General features: G+C 35.3%; 1 long non-coding RNA gene across 1 annotated transcript in view; it reads left to right on the forward strand.

Moving 5' to 3' along the window:
* The window catches only part of LOC138696041 (uncharacterized), a 44,612-nt gene that overhangs the window by 21,273 nt on the left and 2,835 nt on the right, over positions 1 to 20,504 (forward strand). The window contains exon 2 of the long non-coding RNA XR_011331220.1: positions 19,492 to 19,601. This is a non-coding gene — a long non-coding RNA (uncharacterized lncRNA). The remainder of the gene's footprint in view (positions 1 to 19,491; positions 19,602 to 20,504) is intronic.

Raw genomic sequence — 20,504 nt, forward strand, 5'->3', positions numbered from 1 at the left:
TCAGTCAGTGGCCTTCCCAAAACACGCCATGAAATTTTTCATATAAAAAGATTATCTAGAAAAAGAAACAAAAAAGAACAAAATTGTATAAACTCTTTTATTTGAAATACAGGGTGATTCAGGACCTCTGAACAAACTCTGGGGATCGATAGATCTCCCAATGAGGATCATTTTTCGTAAAACAACCCATGTTCTCTGATGTCTCGTTTAGGAGCTAAGCGACATCGAAAACAAAAGACAGGTTTTAGTGGCGGTAACAATTTTTATTATGAAATGAATTATTTTTCAGGTATGTTTGCTGACAAGTTACAGCTGTTTGAAGTGTCTACCCTGAACCTGATTACATTCATTACATCGTTGTAGCAGTGATTATCGCTCTGGGGCGAATTTGATCAAAAGCAGCTAATATTCGCATAATCGGTTCCTCTCTGGTGTCAATTCGAGTGGTGTATTACTTTACATGTCCCAAAAGAAAAAAAGGTTATAGCGTGAAGTCGGGTGATAACCAGACATCGGATTCTAGGGCAAATGCCTATTTTGTTTCTTTAGGAGAAAAGTAAAAATAATTATTAATATTTGTGTTTCATGGAAATTGAAAGGTATTCAAAGAGTTTTATAGTGCCCTAAAATGCCCTAAAACGGTTATTAGAGCCTAATTTGTTAATATTCGCCTAAAAATGCCTAACTCACTGTAAAGTTTCGCATTTTACTCTTACTTTTTATAATTTATACATGCATTCACTGCGAAATTTAAGGCATTTAAAAAGTGGAAAGTTTGCTTCACACCGGCCATGAAACCATTGATAAAGGAAACAAAATGTTTTGAATCTCACGACTCTCGCAATAGATTTCACCGAATTTAACATGTTTGGAGGCATAAATGCCGACAAAGAACCAACCTTAGTTTTGAAGCAGGCAACAATCACAACATGTGCTGCTACCGATTCAGAGATATACTATACTATAAAAGTGACTGTTTTCGGTCTGAAACCGATTAGCTGTGCTGCCCTTCAGAGTGTCATAAAATCACAATTTTTGGAGAAAGAGTGTTTTTGAAATATTTATGAAAAGTCGTAAAACTGCGAATTAGTAGGGTAAACCGTTACAAAATATTTAAAAGAATGGCCCTCCTAGTGTTAACACTACCAGGAAATGCAACAATAAGTGGAACTTTGTATTTTTGTCCAATTGAATCTCAATAACAACGGTTCATTTGAATGCTCGTTAACAGTTGCTCTTTCCCTCACCTTATTTGTGTTGAGAAGTTTTGAGCGGTAGGACGTTTTCCTGTGAAGTTTAACGCGATAATGCCGAAAAATATAAGTGCAAAATCTACATTGATCCGGCAATGGCTAACAGAATATTCAGAATTCACATATGATGGAAAAATAATATTCTGCAAGATTTGTAGTAAACAGGTATGTAACAATAGTTGAAATATATAAATTCTATTAATTTTAATGAGTACGCCTATAATATTTATACATTGACTGAGCTATCCTGAGGTATAATTCTTTTTAAGACCACTACACTTTAACCTTTTAAATTCCGATAGTTAAAGTATTTGCAGGTCATTAAAATTTTGATTGTTCGAACCCACTAACTTTGTGACAGAAATACGGCAATACAACAATTAGGAATTTATTTTAATTCAGTTTACTTTACATTTTTAGATTTCGCAAGAAAAGAAGTGCCACCTAAAGCAGCATGTACAAGGAGCGGCTCATAAGGCTAAAACTCAGCAGAAAAATCAACTGCAACAACCTTTACTAACACAGCCTACTTCATCCAATCTCAGCAGCAATTTCTATGCTGATTTAACCAGAGCGTTTGTTGCTGCTAACATTCCCTGGAATGCAATTGAAAATCCGGTTTTAAGACAGTTTTTATAAAAATACTGAAAACATAATATCCCATCTGAGTCGACCCTAAGAAAAAATTACTTAGACAGAATATACAATGAAACTTTAGCTTCCATTCGGGAGGATATAGGTGATTCTTACATATGGGTCTCTGTAGATGAAACCTCAGATCCTATGAATAGGTATATAGCAAATATGGTAGTAGGAAAACTGATTCCTGATGGACCTTCGATTCCACACCTCGTATGTGTTAAGGAACTTTCGAAAGTGAATAGCCAAGCCATTGCTTATTTTGTAAATAAAGGCCTACAGTCTTTATACTCAGGTAATATAGACGATTCTAAAGTTCTGTTGTTTTGTACTGATGCTGCCTCATACATGGTTGCTGCAGCTCCACTTCTTAAAACATTTTATCCTAACCTCACGCATGTAACCTGTCTAGCACATGGCCTTCACAGGGTTTCTGAAACAATCCGGAATGAATTTCCTCTTGTCAATTCGTTTATTTCTAACACAAAAAAAATGTTTTTGTAAAGCCCCATCTAGGATTTCAATATTCAGAGAGAACTTTCCGGATATCCCACTCCCACCTCAGCCGGTTGTTACACGATGGGGAACCTGGATTCAGTCAGTGGTGTATTATTCTAAGTATTTTAAAGAAGTGGTCACAGTTATTGATAAATTACCTGAAACTGATAGTGCAGCGTGTGTGAAAGCAGTGAAAGATTGTCTGAATGACTCACGAGTGAAAAACGATATTGCCTACCTAACATCAAACTTTTCTTTCATACCTGCAAACATTGAACAATTAGAACGTGAAAAACAATCTCTTTGTAGCCAAATAGCAATAGTAAAGGAAGCTCAAGTGAACATACATTCTGCTTTGGGCGAAACTGGAAAAAAAGTTAAAAATAAGTGGGACAACGTATTAAATAAGAATGTAGGATTTTCATTGTTGGAAAAAGTATCAAGAGTGATATCGGGGGAAAGTGTAAATGTTCCAGTAAGTATTGATGTTTCTATTGTACCTGATTTAAAATTTGCGCCTCTCACATCAGTTTCGGTTGAAAGAAGTTTTTCTGCTTTCAAAATGATTCTCAGTGACAAAAGGCAAAGGTTAACTGTGGAGAATTTAGAAAAAATTCTGGTGGTGTACTGTGCAGATAATTATAATAAAGTCTGAGCATGGAACTGAATTTCAATAACTTAAAATGAGTAATCTTGATATCAATAATCATTATTTCATTATTTTCAATACATTAAATTTGTGCAGCTCTGTTTATAAATATAATATAGTATTCTTTTTTAATGTTTAAACATACTTTTTGTGCGTATTTTAGTGTATAACTAAAAATTTCAGTGAAAGAAATAAGTATGATACCTTGATGTGCCTAAAATGCCTATTTTCATTAAAATAGAGCCTAATTTTACAAATTTTGAGCTTATTTTAGGCGCCTAAAACTGCAATTTTTAGTGCCTAAAAATCCGATGTCTAGTGATTACGCTGGCCACGCAACAAGTCCCGCTCTCCCTATCCATTGCTCCCCGTAGAAGATGTTCAGATGTGCTCGTACAACTAAGTTGAAGTGCTTTGGGACGTTATGTTGAATCACATGTCCCCTAACATCGTGAAGGGTACATCCTCCAGGAGCAGCGGAAGCGTGTTCCGGAGAGCGCTCCATTCAAACGGAGCAGTAAAATGACAGGGCACTTGTAAACTGTCCGCAAGGATACTTGAAGAAATAAATGAATAATTAATTTCATAATTAACTGTAAATGTCAGTGAAACCTATCTCTTTTTCGATAACTTGTATGAGCACCGGAGAACATGAGTTGTTTTACAAAAAAATGATCCTCATTGTTAGATCTATCGAACCCCAGAGTTTGTTGCAGAGATTCTGAATCACCCTGTATATCAAATAATAACTCCCTGAAATTAATGACATTACTTACGATCACTCTGTGTACTGTACTACACACACTTAAATATTTACTTTTTTCCTTGTATCGTAATGTTTATTGATGTTTTAAATAGCCTAAATCATTTCTTATACAAAGGAATGTGTGTTGTTACTTTTACTGAAGAATGCTGTGAGGTATTCCTACTAACCAGAGTGGGACGTCTTTCCTACAAGTGGAGAAGGCAGATGACAAAAATGCATTATCTTTCAAAAAGTTAAAATTATCTATCTTATGTTATTTATTTTCAAAATAATATTTTTGGGAACAGAATTACAGCTATTGCACAATAACTTTCATCACTTACGTTCTACATGGTTGGTTTCTTTTTTCTTGTGTATAGAAATCTGAGATTCTCGTCATAGTTTTATCGTAGAGCAAAAAGAAAAATGAAGCAATTATTCTTGTGGAAGTTATTACTAAGGCCGGGGGGTTTAGTCAAAATTCCGTCAAGTTAAGCCTGGTTCAGACGGTGCGTGTTTCTGTGATGGATTCCAAGGTGGCTAGCAGGCTGGGTTCCGTGGTGGCTACGGTGCTGGGTACCGTGGTGGCTGCGGTGATGGTTTTCGTTCACACGGTGCGAGCTGCCTTGCATGCTGGATCTAAAGAGTTTGAAGTATTACAAACTCTTTGGCTGGATCCCAGTTTGGAAGTTGGAGATGCTGGCGCGGTACGATTTGTAAACATCAAATATGGAAGCTGTACGAAGAAGACGTTCAGCAGCCTTTGCTGTTTTGCTAGCTTTGAACGCTGAGAAGACGGATCAAATTAAAAAGAGTAGAATGTGGAGCCGAAAATGGTTACTGCGTAGAAATACGGGCCAAGATGTCTTATCAATGCTGTTTGCATAGCATATAAACATGTTTCTTCTCTGTACGCCTCAATTAAAGTTCTGACTTGATCTTTGGTCCAACCGTAGGAATTAATAATCAAAATTTTCGACTTGCTCTCTTAAGGGGAGAGGATGGTATTTTTCAAAACTTTTTTCCTATTTGTTGTAAATTATTAATTGTTTGTATGTAGAGAGCTCATAGCTGTGGCAACTCAACCAAATAAAAATATTTTGAAAAAAAAAAAAGATTTGAAAAAAAATATACCCAATGCAGGATTGTACTAAAACCGATATATCTAAACCGTTTTTAAAGATAGATTCAAACAGTTTTTGCAATGTATTTGCAAAAGTATGTTCTACAAACTGTCTGTAACAGAATTTTGATATTAGTCCCTACGTTGGTAAAATAAACAATTAAAATTTAATAACAATTTTCTGATTTGCTTTCTTGCAAACAAACGCACGTATTTTTAAAATGAAATCAATTAACAAAATTCTGTTACAGAGAAAAGTTTCCTAATAGTCTAAAGAATGTGTGCTCTAAATATCATGCATGTAACCTTAATAGTTCAGAAATTATATTCATTTTGTCTGGCAATGTAGCAAAAAAAATGAAGCGGGCGTGTAATTTAAAAATCCATAGCGCAGGAAGTTTAAAAATGACGTCTCAACATCCGATAAGGGCACAAATACCCACAAAATGTTATGCAATATATTCCACACATATCAAAGGGTATTTTAAAGAAAAAAAAAACATTTTTTAAAATTTAATTTACCGGAAACAACAATAAAAGTGGGCGAGTGATTTAAAAATCCATAATGCAGAAAGTTTAAAAATGGCGATCCACACATATCACAGAGTATTTTAATGAATTTTTTCTTTTTTGAAAATTTAGTAATTTTTCATCAAAAATACCATCCTCTCCCCTTAAAATAGTAGCTTCTGCAACCTTCCCGAGGTTGTTCAACACAGTTGTTTTCTCGCTCCCAAGGTCCCATAACAGTCTAGATAACACTCATGATAAATAAGAAACTAACCATAAGTGGAAACAACTAAAATTCTATATTAACAATAGTAAATGTTGCAACAAAGCAATTAAACAAGAAGTTTAAAACAACTAAAGGTCTATATTTGATTATTCTGTCCTTAGAAACTAAGAAATACATTGAAAAAAAAAAGATTTAGTTGGAGAACAACTATTTTGGTAACACTGAACCAGCACAGAAGCACGCAGGAAAAATAGCAAGGAACCTACCCTCGAAATCCAGCAAGCTAGCTATCCACGGAGCCACCAGAGCGCATTATTAACGGTGAGTGACCACGCAGGCGACCCATCCGCGCAGCCACCTTGGAATCCATCATAGAAACACGCACCGTCTGAACCGGGCTTTAGTGGTACACAAGGCATAGAATGCCGTCTTGCGCTGCCTGTTGTAGGTCGCGCGGCATTGAGTGCGGTAAGCAGGTAGGCAGGATACACACACAAAGAAAGCATGTAACGCTGGTAACCTGCTCGCTGGCTGCCAGCGCCGATTGCCTAAGCCTGTCGGCGCTGAGTGGTGGACACAGAGAACGCGTGTTAAAGCGGTAAAACCTGCCAGTTGCTTTCACGATGACTAGCTCGTCTGATGAAGATTTTCTTCTATATGTTGATAGTTTTATATAGATGTATTAAAAGAGACAAGAAAAATAATTCATATTCATCAATAAATTGTTGTAAAAAGATGTGGTGAGTAACATCACTTCTTTAATGAGCTGAATGTAGACGAAGATACATTTCTTCAGTATACCAGAATCACTTTGGAAACATTTTATTACATTTTAACCAAAAACTGGTGTAATTGACATCTATGGTAATAGATTTTTAAGAAGTGTAGATGTTCGTCTCCTCACGTTCTTGACCACGTTTTCTACTTCTTTTCTTTTATAAATATTGAAGCTTCTGCCTTCCAATATGTAGCACAGAATCATTGAATACATCTGTTGGTCTACGTCTTTTTTTCTGTATTAGATACACAAGAGGATTCCAGAGACTCTGACGCAGTAGGCCGTGGGTCATTATTAAACCTCGGATTTTAGGTTAAATGCCTATTTTTATATGTAGAGATAAATTAAAAGTAGTTAAATATCTTCATATTTTATGTAAAATATGAAAGTTTGAAAGTGGTTTAATGGTTCTTAAAAATGCCTGTATTCCCCATTGAGATCTATTTTTAAGGTCTTAGAGCGTAAAATTGCCTATTTCTCTTTGTTACTTATATATTTTTAAATTTTCGTGTAGCATGAAAGAGAAAGTTTTGAATGTCATGGGGTGCGTATGGTTCAAATATCCTGTAACAGTTTGCCTATTTCTCTTTGTTACTTATATATTTTTAAATTTTCGTGTAGTATATGAAAGAGAAAATCTTGAATGTCATGGGCTGCGTATGGTTCAAATATCCTGTAACAGTTTGGTTATAGGAAAGAAGAAATTCGTGGAAGGTGTCTGGTTTTGTTGAGCAATTGAGCAGACTGTAGAAATGTCATGAATCGGTAGGATGCAGTTCTCCCTAAAGAAATCAGCATGGTAAATATTGCTAGATTTAAATATGTATCAATTGCTTCAGTATCATTGGGAAGAATTGTTTTCAATTTTAAAATAGTTCTGTCTAAGAAAAGGCAAAGTTTGATGATAGAAAATTAGAGAAAAACGTAGTTATGTATTGAAATGCCAATTATGAATAATATGTTAACTGTAAATTCATTGGTAAATTAATTAATTTAATTGTAATATAAGCACTTATCTATTAGCAGCCTTAGAACACTGAGGCCTATGAATTCTTTAAAAATTATGTAGGCCTACCGATATTCAGGATATAAGACTTAACAGAAATCAAGTTTCTAACCGCAATATTTTTCTTACTGTTTTGTTACTGTATACCGTAATATTCAATACTCACTAACTAATTGCATTTTTATAGTTACTGTAGTTCGTGTGGCTAGAAATTACATTTTAGCTGCATAAAATAGTAATTTTAGCTACTTGAAATTGTATTTTTAGTGCCTAAATCCATGTTTTTAGTGCCTAATTTGATAAATTCAGGACCAATTTTAGGTGCCTAAAAGTCAGTTTTCAATGCCTAAAAATCCAAGGTCTAGTCTGTGGGAAAAATTAGGGCTTAATGTCACTAATATCCTCTCTATCCGCTGAGGGTGAGGATGGTGTTGCACTACGATGGTCGTCGAATTCAGTCGCTGCCGAGAAATGTGTCTCGTCTGGATTACCAGGAGCTACAGACACTTTGCTCAAATTCCTGGGCTTCATAACTTCATAGCTTCAAAAATGTGATCATTTTACTATGTGATCGCTGCAATTACCAGGATCTGCACATCGCAAACGTGGAATTTTCCCACGTTTGACGGCAAATTGTTTATTGTTTAGTTAACTGTCCGAAGACAGGTATAAACCTCATTAAGTGACACCAATAAGGTATCACTCATGAGGCAACTAAGCTAGAAGATAAAGGGATAGGGTGGACAGTTCGTTTTCCCATCCTTTGCATACATCGCTGACTAGAAACATATTACACTAATGGACTGCAAACTAATCTCTTATAGTAGCCTATACGCCCACATCATCCTCAGCTTTGTTTCTAAAAAGAGTATTATAAGTGAGAATTAATTAGCTCTAATGTAGCATTTCGTAAGCAATCAAATCAACAACTGAAGTGTTGGAAGATAAAAGTTATCAAATTAATCGATAAGATTTTTCAGAAAACATTTTAAAAACGTAATCCCATCTTACCTATAGAAAAAAATGTTTGTAAAATATTTTTAAGAAATTCCCCATTTAAAGGTTTCTAACAGTCAGCTTAGTCTAATTTCCCCATTAGAATCATATAAACCTTTTAAAAATACATTTTTGTGACGTGATGTTTAATCTGGAAACCCCTCAATTATTGTGGAACATTTTCTATTCTTATCTTGAGATATTTTACTTACCGTCCTGCTTCATTTCTGCACTTATCCCTTTCCAACAACTTTATTCTTCACTAATCAACGATGTATGTAATGGAGGGGGAAAGGAACTGGTCACCCTACCCCATTATCTCCTGGCCTAGTTGCCTAATAAATGATGCTTTTTGTATCACTTGTGAGGTTCAGACCTGTCTTCGGACAGTTGACTAAACAATTACTACATTCCTTTTGCTATGGTACTTGTCTTTTTTATCCCATACAGCAGGATTATTATAAATAGCAGCAATTAATGCATCACTATTCATTTTACTTTCTGCTGTGTACCGATAATACAGAATACAGGCGTCACCAACCAGCGAGCAGGAATTAAAGATTCATTCCGGTAAACTTGTAGGCGCTTGTTGCACGCGTTGACAAGTACGAACCTGTATCCTTTCTGTTCGGACCTCATTAGTTAACATGCAGAACTTCTTGGCGCGGGTAAGCGCGTGTCGGCGCCGGTAACCTGAAACCGGGAAACCAGCGTTCTTTGTGTGCGTACCCGTACGCTGTAAGTGAAATCAAATCATGCATAAGCGGGGACGTCCGAAAACAGTTACAACAGATACAATTATTGTGGCAGATTATGGCAGTGAGTATTTTTCCTCTGATGGTCGGAATATTGTTTGTAAGTTGTGTGGAACAAAAATAAGAGGGGGCTACCATAAATGTTATATAGAACAACATATCGCAACTAAGATATATAAAAAAACATATTGTATTACATAAACACAGAGAGAGAGGAAAATGTGCCTTGAACGTTTAACTTCAGTTCAAACAGACACAATACCTTTTATCCAGAAAAATGTAGGATTTTCAACTCTGTACTATTCGAGATGAACAAGAATGTTCTAGAGGAGACCAAAATGTTAACCCACATAAAGGAAACACTAATACTTTTTCTTGATTTAAATTTGCCCCCGTCATGTCATGCGACGTAGAGAGAGAAATCTTTCCCAACACAAATCATCTTTGGAGGAGAATAGAAGATCTTTTCCAATTGTAAACTTCAAAATGTATATTGTAATTCATTGTAACAAAGCATATGCACATAATGCATAATATAGTCACAATCAATTACCTTTTCATTTACTTGCCCATTGCTAATATTAATTAATTTATTTTTATTTATTTAACCAGGTAGAGATAAGGCCATCAGGCCTTTTCTTCCCCTCTACCTGGGGATTACAACTACAATATTAAGAATACAATTACAATTATAATTACAATTAATACAAATACAATAAAAATCAAAGTACTAAAAGATTAACTGATTAATAAATGCTAGACAGTTTATTGTAAAAGTTAAGAAGAGAGAAGCATTTCTTTCATTGATTAAATAAAAATTAAACCTACTCTACGTAGTAAGAAAATGCTTAATAAGTTTGCTTTTGAACGCTACTGAATTCCGACAGTCTATGATGTCACTGGGTAGGGTATTCCACAAGCGCGAGAGCGAGATTGTGTATGATGATGAATACGATGATGTCTTATGTGTTGGTATGGCTAGTATGCGGCTATTTTGCGCGCGTGTGAAGAGATTACGATATGATGACAGGTAACTGAAACGGGAGGCAAGGTAGGTAGGTGTAGAAGTGTGAAGGACTTGGAAAAGGAGAACAAGAGAATGAAAATTTCTACGTTCGTTAAGCCGTAGCCAGTTTAGAGTTTGGAAGGATGGGGTAATGTGGTCAGCGCGACGGACATCGCAGACGAAGCGAACACAAGAATTATGAACACGTTGTAATTTTTGCGACTGGTTGACATTGAGGTCAGTCAGTAGAAAATCACAATAATCGAAGTGGGGCATTACTAGTATTTCCACTAGTATTTTCTTGAGTGATAGCGGAAGGAATTTTCGAATGCTGTTTAAAGAATGTAGTATGGAAAGCACTTTTTTGGAAGTATGGGTTACTTGGTTATTCCAGTTTAAATGCTTATCAAAGTAAACTCCAAGGTTTTTAACACAGGAAGCAAAAGGGATTATTGTGTCGTTTAACTTGACTGGAAGAGCAGGAGTAATATTGCATAATAGACGTTGATGTCCCACTAGAATTGATTGTGATTTTCTTGCATTCAGAGTCAAACCAAACTTTCTGGCCCATGCAGATATAGATTCAAGGTCCTCGTTAAGATTGTGTATTGCGTCATTGTGTGAGTCAGGGATTGTATGGATATAGATTTGTAAATCGTCTGCGTAGAGGTGATGCTTACAGTGCTGTAGAGTCGAGGGGTATGCATATGTTGTGTATAGTTACGTTCATATTACTGGAAAAGATATTTGGTTTGTATAATTTACGATTAAATGTGAAATTTATTCTACAACGCTGTGTCCGTCAGTTCACTACGTTAGCTACTGTTGTCACGCCAGGAGAAGTCGCCTGAAGTACTTAGACGGGGCGGAGGGGAAACAGTCGCGCATGCGCACCGCGTTGTTCACTGCAATATTCCTGTTTCACAAACATCTACTGCACTTGTCTATGAGTCTTTGCGACTTTGTGAAAATAATAGTGCGGTTTTTATTGTAGTGTTTTATTAGTTTCAACAAGACAATTGTTTTCAGTATACCGCAAATCTTTGTATTGCTTTAGTTATCCTTTGCTTTTTGTGTTAATAGTGTTGATAATAATATATTTAATAGAATTTATGTTATTGTATACTGTTATTTAGGTTTATAACAGTTTTTTGTTTATTGTAAATATGTCGACAAAGAGGAAACAAGGATTGACAATCTATAGCGAAGAAAGGAATATTATTAGAAGTGCAAAATAATTCTGTGATGAAGAAAAAGGACAACAGTGCCTTTGCATTCCTCTTACGAAACCTACAGCAAAGGTAGAAAAGTACTCTAATTTTTCCACAAGAACAATACAGCGCATAAGGAATGAAATGAAAGACTGCACAGAAGAAAGTGCGTTGTCGACACCTGAGGGAGAAAAAAGAAAAAACGGAAACGTCCAGACTACCGAAACGCAAATGTAGATGACTTCGACGGGAGATTGACAAAAAAAGATGTAATTGAGAATTTTTATTTGAAAAAGAAAGAGGGCCACCGGCGTAGCTCAGGAGGTAGCGCGTTTGCCTGCTGATCTGCAGTTGCGCTCGGGAGTGAGTTCGATTCCCGCTTGCGCTGACTACCTGGTTGGGTTCTTTCCGAGGTTTTCCCAAGCGGAAGGCGAATGTCAGGTAATCTATGGCGAATCCTTGGTTTCATTTCGCCAAATACCATCTCGCCATCATCAATTCAATCGACACTGAAGAAGCTAGTAGTTATTACAGTGTCGTTAAATAACAAGTAAAAAAAAGTAGTACCAAGCTGCAACAAACTTATACCCTTCTACAAGAGAAAATTGATTTGAAATGAAAGACAACATTAAGACGAATACTGAAGAAAAAGGATTTCAGGTGGAAGAAGTGTGCAGCAAAAAAGAAAAAGAGGAATCACTGTAAATTAGAATACGTGAAGATATCTACAGCAAATAAGAAAGCTTAGGAAAGTGGAAAAACCGATTTTGTATATGGACGAGATGCGGATAGATAGGCCTACCAATTTAACTTTTCCCAGGTGCTGGCACGATAAAAATGTTACGGGAGTTTTGACTACCATAAATGTGTCCAGAACACTCATTGTTGTCCATCAGGATGGGGGCGGTGGGGCTAATGGCTTTGTTGAGAGATTCGAATTAATATACACGGCTGGAACATAAACAGACGATTATCATGGACAGATCATACTCCAGCAATTTTGAAAAATGTGATAATGATAGTCATAGCGACAACACCGAAGATGCGGAAATTTTTGTCTGACTCCGTTCACTTGTAGCCAAGTAAGTGGACTGAAGTTTTCAGGTCAGAGTGTAGCGTAAAGTTCCCCCGTCCCGTCTATCTACTCCCCGCGCCAACTCTTAGCGCGAAGACAGTAGGCTGCCCTTGACCTTGGTTGTATGTATTACGTGAGCGACTGAAAGCGAGTCTACTAGTCAACCCCCCTCCTTCATGTTTACGAGATACAGATGGGTATAACCCGTCACCATTAACCTGTTGTAATATTATTGTAGCTAAACCCCCGGGCCTTAGTTATTACAATTAGTTATTTTCCTATAGCATAAACGTTTTACAATTTGTATACTACTGTACAGTAAATACTTGCCAATAAAATTAAGCTTGCATCATTATAAAGCAACATGCGAATTACAAATTCGAATAGAAATGTTCAACCTCCCCCCCCCTCCACACACACACACACACACACACACATGCACATATAAATACTAATTGATTTCCGCGTTATACAATTTAGTTATTAAATCCTTAATATACATATATCACACTATGAATATAAATCTGGAAAGCTTAGAGCTGTACATGGCATACAATATGTATATTGCAGTTCTAATCCTCTGGCGCCAACTGATAAATGGGGTCATAAGCGTTATTCCATGTAATTTAATGCTATGAAACAGATTTGTTCATAGTTCCTACTTATTAAGCATTATAGTAATACAAATCAGTGGAAATTAAAAACGTGTGAAATAAGTGATTTGTTTTAGTAACCATGCGCTCAAAATTCAAGATCAATAGAAGCGAAACGAAGCAGTTTTCCCCGTGATATTTGTATTTGAAATTGACATCGATCCTCCAAAGGAGACTGAAAGAAAGAAAGAAAGAAAGAAAGAAAGAAAGAAAGAAAGAAAGAAAGAAAGAAAGAAAGAAAGAAAGAAAGGGCGAAAATATAGTTATTACTAAAATTATAAACTCAAAATAAAACAAAAATTGAGTTAAACTTAACAACAAAGAAAAAAAACATACATAGGCTAATAAAAAAAGGGGTAAAAAATTGACAATGTAACTTTGATTCCAAAGAGTTTAGCCTAAATATGTCTTTAATAAAAATTACATTTTATTCAATGTAATACATTTTTAGACAGCTTTAAGTTACTAGATGTCGGAGGAGGCCAATAGGCCTAATCCATTATGTAGATGATGATGAAGATGATGATGATGATGTAATATATTGTCACAATTGGCATTTAATGAATTTTTTTCTTTCCCACTACGTTCTTTACGTTCTAGCCTAATTTTTTACTTTTTATTTTTTTTGGTGTGGATTGCCTATTAATGTCAGCTGTTTCCGGTCTTTTTCATTTTCCGTAGGTTTACTGTCTCTTTTACACTGTAATTAAAGTTTTATAGTTATTACTAAGCTAAGGGCACTTAGACATTAAAAATCCGCTTTAGGCAATCTAAATGGGCACTATAAATTTTAAAATAGGCACTACAAATATTTATATTAACTTGTATTAACTATCTATTAATATGAGAAAAATTCGTTCTGACACCGGGAATCGAAACCGGGACCTCTCAGCTATGCGTGCTGAAGGGCGCTCAGCGCGTAGAGCTGAGAGGTCCCGGGTTCGATTCCCGGTGCCGGAACGAATTTTTCTCAAATTAATAGATATTTACAGAATGGCTACTTATAGTCATTGATTATTATAGTCAATAATATTAATGAGGACAGCGAGGCCTCATATATATGAATATTTGTATTAACTACTTAACTATTTAAAATTTAAATTATTTCCTGGTCCATGAGTCCTGAATAGTGTGAAATAGGAGTTTCACTGCATTGGAAGTACCAGTTTGTTACTTACTTACCAATGGCTTTTAAGGAAACATTTCTATGCATTCATTTTATGAAATATCTCATTTATTCACTTAAAAATTGAAATCTTGAATATGTTATTTTTCCTGTAATTCATGAAAAAATATTAATAAAATAAAGTAGCAGTATTTATTACAAAATAAATGCATAGAAACATGCAACTAGCTCATACATACTTGAAGTAAAAATTTCATCCAGATTGATTAATACTAATATTTGTCATAAAAATGTTGGTATTAAATCAATAAAAATAAACTTATGGAAAAGTAGATTTAAAAGTAAAATGAATACTTATGTAACATATAACTTATTAAAATTCTCCTCCGCTACATTCATCTCGTAACTTCAGGGAACCAACTATTGAAAAAAAAAGTTACTAGATTTGTATAAAGAATTATTTGATGAAAAAATAATTTTGGCATATCTTTAAAAATGCATACCTCCTTATAGGCTTAAGTTAAAAACATTTTTAAACATATTTGTAATCAGAATTGAACTAAAATTATTTGGGGTATTAAAATATAGACCTACATTCTAAAGACGTAAAATAGCAAATACAAATTTTTGGAAAATTTTCTTGATTTTCAGTGAAGTTTCCCTTTAAGCAATATTATAATACGGATACTTTTATATTCTAAAGCTGCAGATCTGGAAGAACGATATAATCCATAGCGAAGAAAATGAAATAAACAAAAAATAAACACAAATTTAAGAAGTCAGTTAAAAATAAAACACAGTAATGAATAAAATCCTATTCTGGGCAAGATGGAAATGAAAAGGGAGAAATATTGATAAAAATATACCAATATCAAAGAAAATTTCTGCTACAGTATTTTTCAATTAATAAATGGATGATACTGGAGAATGTCAGTGCTGTTATTGCTTTGAAATACTGCGACGAGAGAATGGAAACTCTCAACAGAATGCCATTATCCACAATCATAAATTAATATTCCTCTACCACGTAAAGGTGCTCTTCCAACTTCCAAGTAGCTACGGTACACGACGGAAATGAAATCATGCCGGAGGATTCAGAGAGTTGCTTTGCTGTCATTACCAAATCGTATGTTATGTACAGAGGTATAGAAAACGGCCGTGAGAAACGTTAGTGTACGTGAAGCTTTGAAGAAGCAATCAAATATCTCGATTAACTATTGGAAAAGGAGGAAGATGATGAGCTCAGTGTGAAGTCAAACAATATTATATTGGGAATAAATTCGCCACGATGGCCCAGTTATATCGCGCTCGGCTTAGAAGTCAAGGGGGCAGGGTTCAAATTCGCTTTTAATCCACCACGCTCTCGTTAAATTACCGACTAAGAACCATACCTACCTTTATTCCGTTATAGCCACTTCTAATTCTTAACGCTCTCGTTATAACAAATTAGAGAGTTTTCGCACTCTCCTGGTAGGATAAACGGTTAACGCTATGTTGACGTCAGTAGTGACGTATTTGGTAACGTATGTTAACGTACGTAAAACTTCGGAAAGAATAATTATACGATATTTCCCGCTCCTTTATCATTTATCATGTCGTGGTTGCTATCAAGGTCCGTCGCTGAGTCAGGTCTTCGCAAGCTGCCATATTTGCGCCAACCCTCAGGTTTGTTTACATTGCGCTATGGTTGGATTGTGGAAGGAATTTGTATTTAAATTTATATATTTCATAAAATAAGTTTCCAAAACAGATATTTCGATAACTTTCGGAGAACGTTCTGCTTGACAACAGCAACCGATGGCGCAAAGATGGCGGACATTAGTGGAATGGGAGGACCTGATTAAGAGCAGTTCGACAGCGACATCTAGAGACCTTGGTTGCTATGATAGTCAATCAATCCTGCTGTAATTTTTTTATTTGATAGCTCAGTGTCTAAGGAAGGCACAGAAAAAATTCGAAATGAAAATCGTTTTTGAAAAATAAGAAAAAAATATACTAACTTCGATGTCATCTGTTCAGAATAAACTTTGATAAGCCGTATTTTTTTTTTTTCGTGTTAGATGGGGGATCAAAGCGACAGAAATGTACAGAAAGGAAGAAAATTACTTTTAAAAGTTGTCGTTACTCAAAATATTTACTGGTTACTGAGTTACGACGAGTTGAACAAAGGAGCATTTTCGTTTGGCGGAGTACTCACGAATCAATCTTCTTATCTGTTGGAATTTCAACAAAAATACTTTCCTGATCCTTCTTGTATTTCGGCCTGAATAATTTATCCATCTCGAACTGTTCTCAGTAGATGAATATTATCCACAGTGGTAAATCTCAAACGAAATGCCATCTTTTAACACCAGGTTAAGCCTAGGGTAAACTTCATTCACGTACACGTTATCCGGCTACAGATAGCGGGTTCCTCTATTGAAATAACGCGAGGTGAATGATTCTGATTGACTTTTTCATCAATGATGTCAAGATGGCGTTAAACGTCTAGCATACCAGGAGGGTACGATAACTCTCTATTGAAAAAAAAATCATTCTTCTTCCGCTATAGCTGCTTCCAATCCTTCATTCTCTCATTAAATAGCAGACTAAAAACCATTAATCCATTTTTCTTCTGTTATAGCTACTTTTAATCCATCGCTCTCTGTTTAATATCCGACAAAAATCATTCACACATCTTTTTACATCATAGGTAACACTTTTAATCTCTCGTTAAATAACTAATTAAAACTATTCATCCCAACCTCCTTTTGTAATAGCTACTTTTAATCGTCAATTCTCTCATTATATAACTAAAAACTATCCACCCAGCCTTCCGTCAGAGCTAATTTCAACCCTTCACTCTCTTGTTAAATAACGAACTAAAAACCGTTCATCAATTCTTCTTCTGTTACAGCTACTTTTAATTCTTCAATCTCCCGTTAATAAAATACAATTTAAATTGTCCTAAAGAGATAAGTCCTAAGTCCAGTTTTTAAAAGTTGTGGGAAGCTGAGAAAAAGATAAGCTGCTATAGGGTTTATTAAACTATTTTTTTTAGCGGTTTCCTTTTATTTTGTTCCTTCATATGCCACAAGCACAACTTTGAGTAACAATGTGTGGTGTTTATAAATAATTAAAATTTTTGACTTGTACAAGATATTCAGTCACTGACTACTTTAATCATCTTTAGTTGTGGGCCAGTTAATAGTTCAGTGTAGAATTCCTCACGCTCCTGAGGTAGGTAGCGGAGAATCTTCCTTATATAATTCATTTTGGTCTTTTGATAAGAATTTCATTTGGGGGAAGCTATTTTGGTGGTGAGGACAGGGATTCTTTTCTCTACTTGATTAACTTGGAAATTGTTTATAACAGCTCCATTAACAGTGGTATATCTCACGATGCGACCTGGCTTCTCAGAATCATACCAAAATGCATCGAACTTCTAATATCAGAAGCAAATTTTTGTCTCTAGAAATATCTCTTGATGCAGTTTGCTCTGAAATCAGTTCCTCTTATATAAAAGTGGCCACCAAGTTTTAAAGTCCAATATCTTGAGATTGTACCTCTGTTATCACGAAATGTTTGATATTGTTGGAAGATTTGATCCCATCTTATTACTATGTTGTGCAGTTTCTACGTCCTCTTCATCAAGTATAAAACAACAAATACACAAAGTACAATTTATGCAATGTGTCTATGCCACAACAATGAACACAAGTGTTCATAAGTTACCAAAACATTATAAGTATTCAAGATTTCTAACCTGTAAAATCTAATAGAAAGTTTCAAGTCTTTGACTTAGAACCTCTCTTCAGAAAACAAGTTTAATATTTCCTATTTATTCAACTACCATTGGATGCGGCATATGCCTTTTCATACAGAAAATACTCTGAAAACATTTTCTCCCTGAAATATCAATTTTCAAATTTTTTGGACCTGTGCCCGCCCCTTTTTTTTGGGGGGGGGGACGATTCATTTAGCCTTTCTTCTTCCTCCATTCTCACTTTAACCTCTTCCCTTACTATATATTTTACCAGTTTTGTGAAAAAAAGTGTCAAATTTTAATTTTCGTAAAGAGATAATTTAATATTGCAGAATCACTGTACATCACTCATTTTCTTATATACCTAAAAAATCACTATGAAATAGACATACATTCATACCTGAATTATTATCCCGAGTTATCTCGTGCACCTTGATTCCAGCTCTGGTAGTGTCCCACTTTGATTTTCTCCTGAACTATTTACCAACTTATGTTTTTTTATGGATTAATTTATGAGGTACAATACCAGTGCTGTTATCAAGGCGTTAAATGTTGCTTGTCGTGTGATAGACTCGAAAGCAGCGTATTACGCACAGTGGCACATTGCATTCCGGACAGTAGTATCTGCTCTCCTATATGAGAGCGTTTTGGGAAGAATGGTGTAGCAGTCATTGAATATTTGTACCAGTACATCAGCTGTTCTTCAGGTTTGTGAATAATGTTCTGCAGTATCACTATGCCCAAAAGTACACTATTTCAGAGTCTGTAGTAGGCCGCCACGAATTATTTTCAGCATTCTGTGAACACTTATTAGCATGCCGAATCGTCTCCTCGAATATAATATTGATGAGGTCATTATTAAATAATAATTTAAAAAATTGAGAATTATCGTTATCAGAAACAATGTTAAAATTTCAGGGAGTGAGGACCTCGGAGGTGCAGAAGTATGGTGCCAGATGTCTTCTATTCAAACCACTGTCGAAAAGACGCGACATCAACTGATCTGAATTTGTTTGTTTGTCTATAACTTCGTCTTCTGATACCGATGTTTCATTTCCTAATCTTCTACAGGAATATATTCCTGATCAAGTTTCGGAATCACTAACTTGATCCATCTTTACACAAAACAGCACAAAAAACACTAAACACAAACAGAAACCGCCAAACTAACTAGCATCTACTCACTACTGTGTGTGAATGCTATATGAGCATAGAATTCCACTCGCAAGGAAGGAGTACAAAAAACACCACCAGATATAGCAATATCACTAACTACTGCAGCCATCTAGTGAGAAAAAGGTTAATGAAAGAATGGAAACGTATATATTCGGGATATAATCCTTAGCAGCGAAAATGGGACTCAAACGAGTTAACTCGGGTTAATAAATTTTGACACAAGTTAACAACCCGAGTTCTCGGGTTAATCAGGGAAGTGGTTAAAATATTGTTCTCTCCTTACATCCATTCTTTTGTTCATCTCTTTATTTGTTTGTACAGTGCTCTCATTTTACAAGGAAACTACGCATCATTCTGCCGCCGGCCGACTTCCTGCTCTCTCGACCGCAGCGTGGGAAGCCAGTTCTACAAAACATCCCAACAGTTAGTAGGTACTGAAAATAAATTGTATCGGAACGTGTGTGTGACTGTTGCTTGTGTAGGCCTATTAAGTAATCGATTGAAAAATGAAGTATACGGTTGAACACCGTAATATAGATTCCTCGTAAATGTATTTGAATCGGGGATTGCAGAAACAGCACATGTCATGAAAACTAAATTTTTCAGTAGATACAAAAAACGGTATTACTGGTGGTATACCACATCATTGGTTATAATACTGGCTTCTTCAGACAGAACCCTAATAGATGTGTCGTTTTATACCAAATTTATTGGAATGTAATGAATTGTTAATGAAATAAATCAATATATATTAACTTGACATGTGCTGTTTCTGCAAGGAATCAAAATTGTAGTATAATAATTTCAGTTCAACTGAAGTTTATTTGTCAAATTAGAGACATAATATATGCATTGGCCTACTGTGTACTTAATACATAAGTTCAACATATAAATAAACTAATTTTTCCACAATAGTCCGCTGAAGAATATTGCTGTAAAAGTCTTGATATTCATGTGGTATGTAACGCATTAGTTTGCGTATATCATTAAGCTTCTCTCTTTGAATTGGCACGATTTTGTCTGGATACTCCAATGAAGAAGGTATTCTCCTTATTCTCCTTTGTACTTACAAACATTCTCGGGGGGGGGGGGCAAATAAAAAATTAATGTTTTTTCTTCCATCATTTTAATAATGTCAAAAGAAGTGCTTACACAAATTTTGGTCATTCGAGTGCAATTTACAAGGCCTTAAAGTAAGTTTCCCTGAGGCCGTTTACAGGTAGAGAACAAAATTTCATGGAAAGTTTTATTGGAACAGATATAGTAAATGTTGAGTTATTTTTCAAAGTATTCACCACCAAAATTGAGACATTTGTCATTCAGTGGGATCAATT

The sequence above is a fragment of the Periplaneta americana genome, chromosome 3 (genome assembly GCF_040183065.1).
Source record: "Periplaneta americana isolate PAMFEO1 chromosome 3, P.americana_PAMFEO1_priV1, whole genome shotgun sequence".
NCBI lineage: Eukaryota > Metazoa > Arthropoda > Insecta > Blattodea > Blattidae > Periplaneta > Periplaneta americana.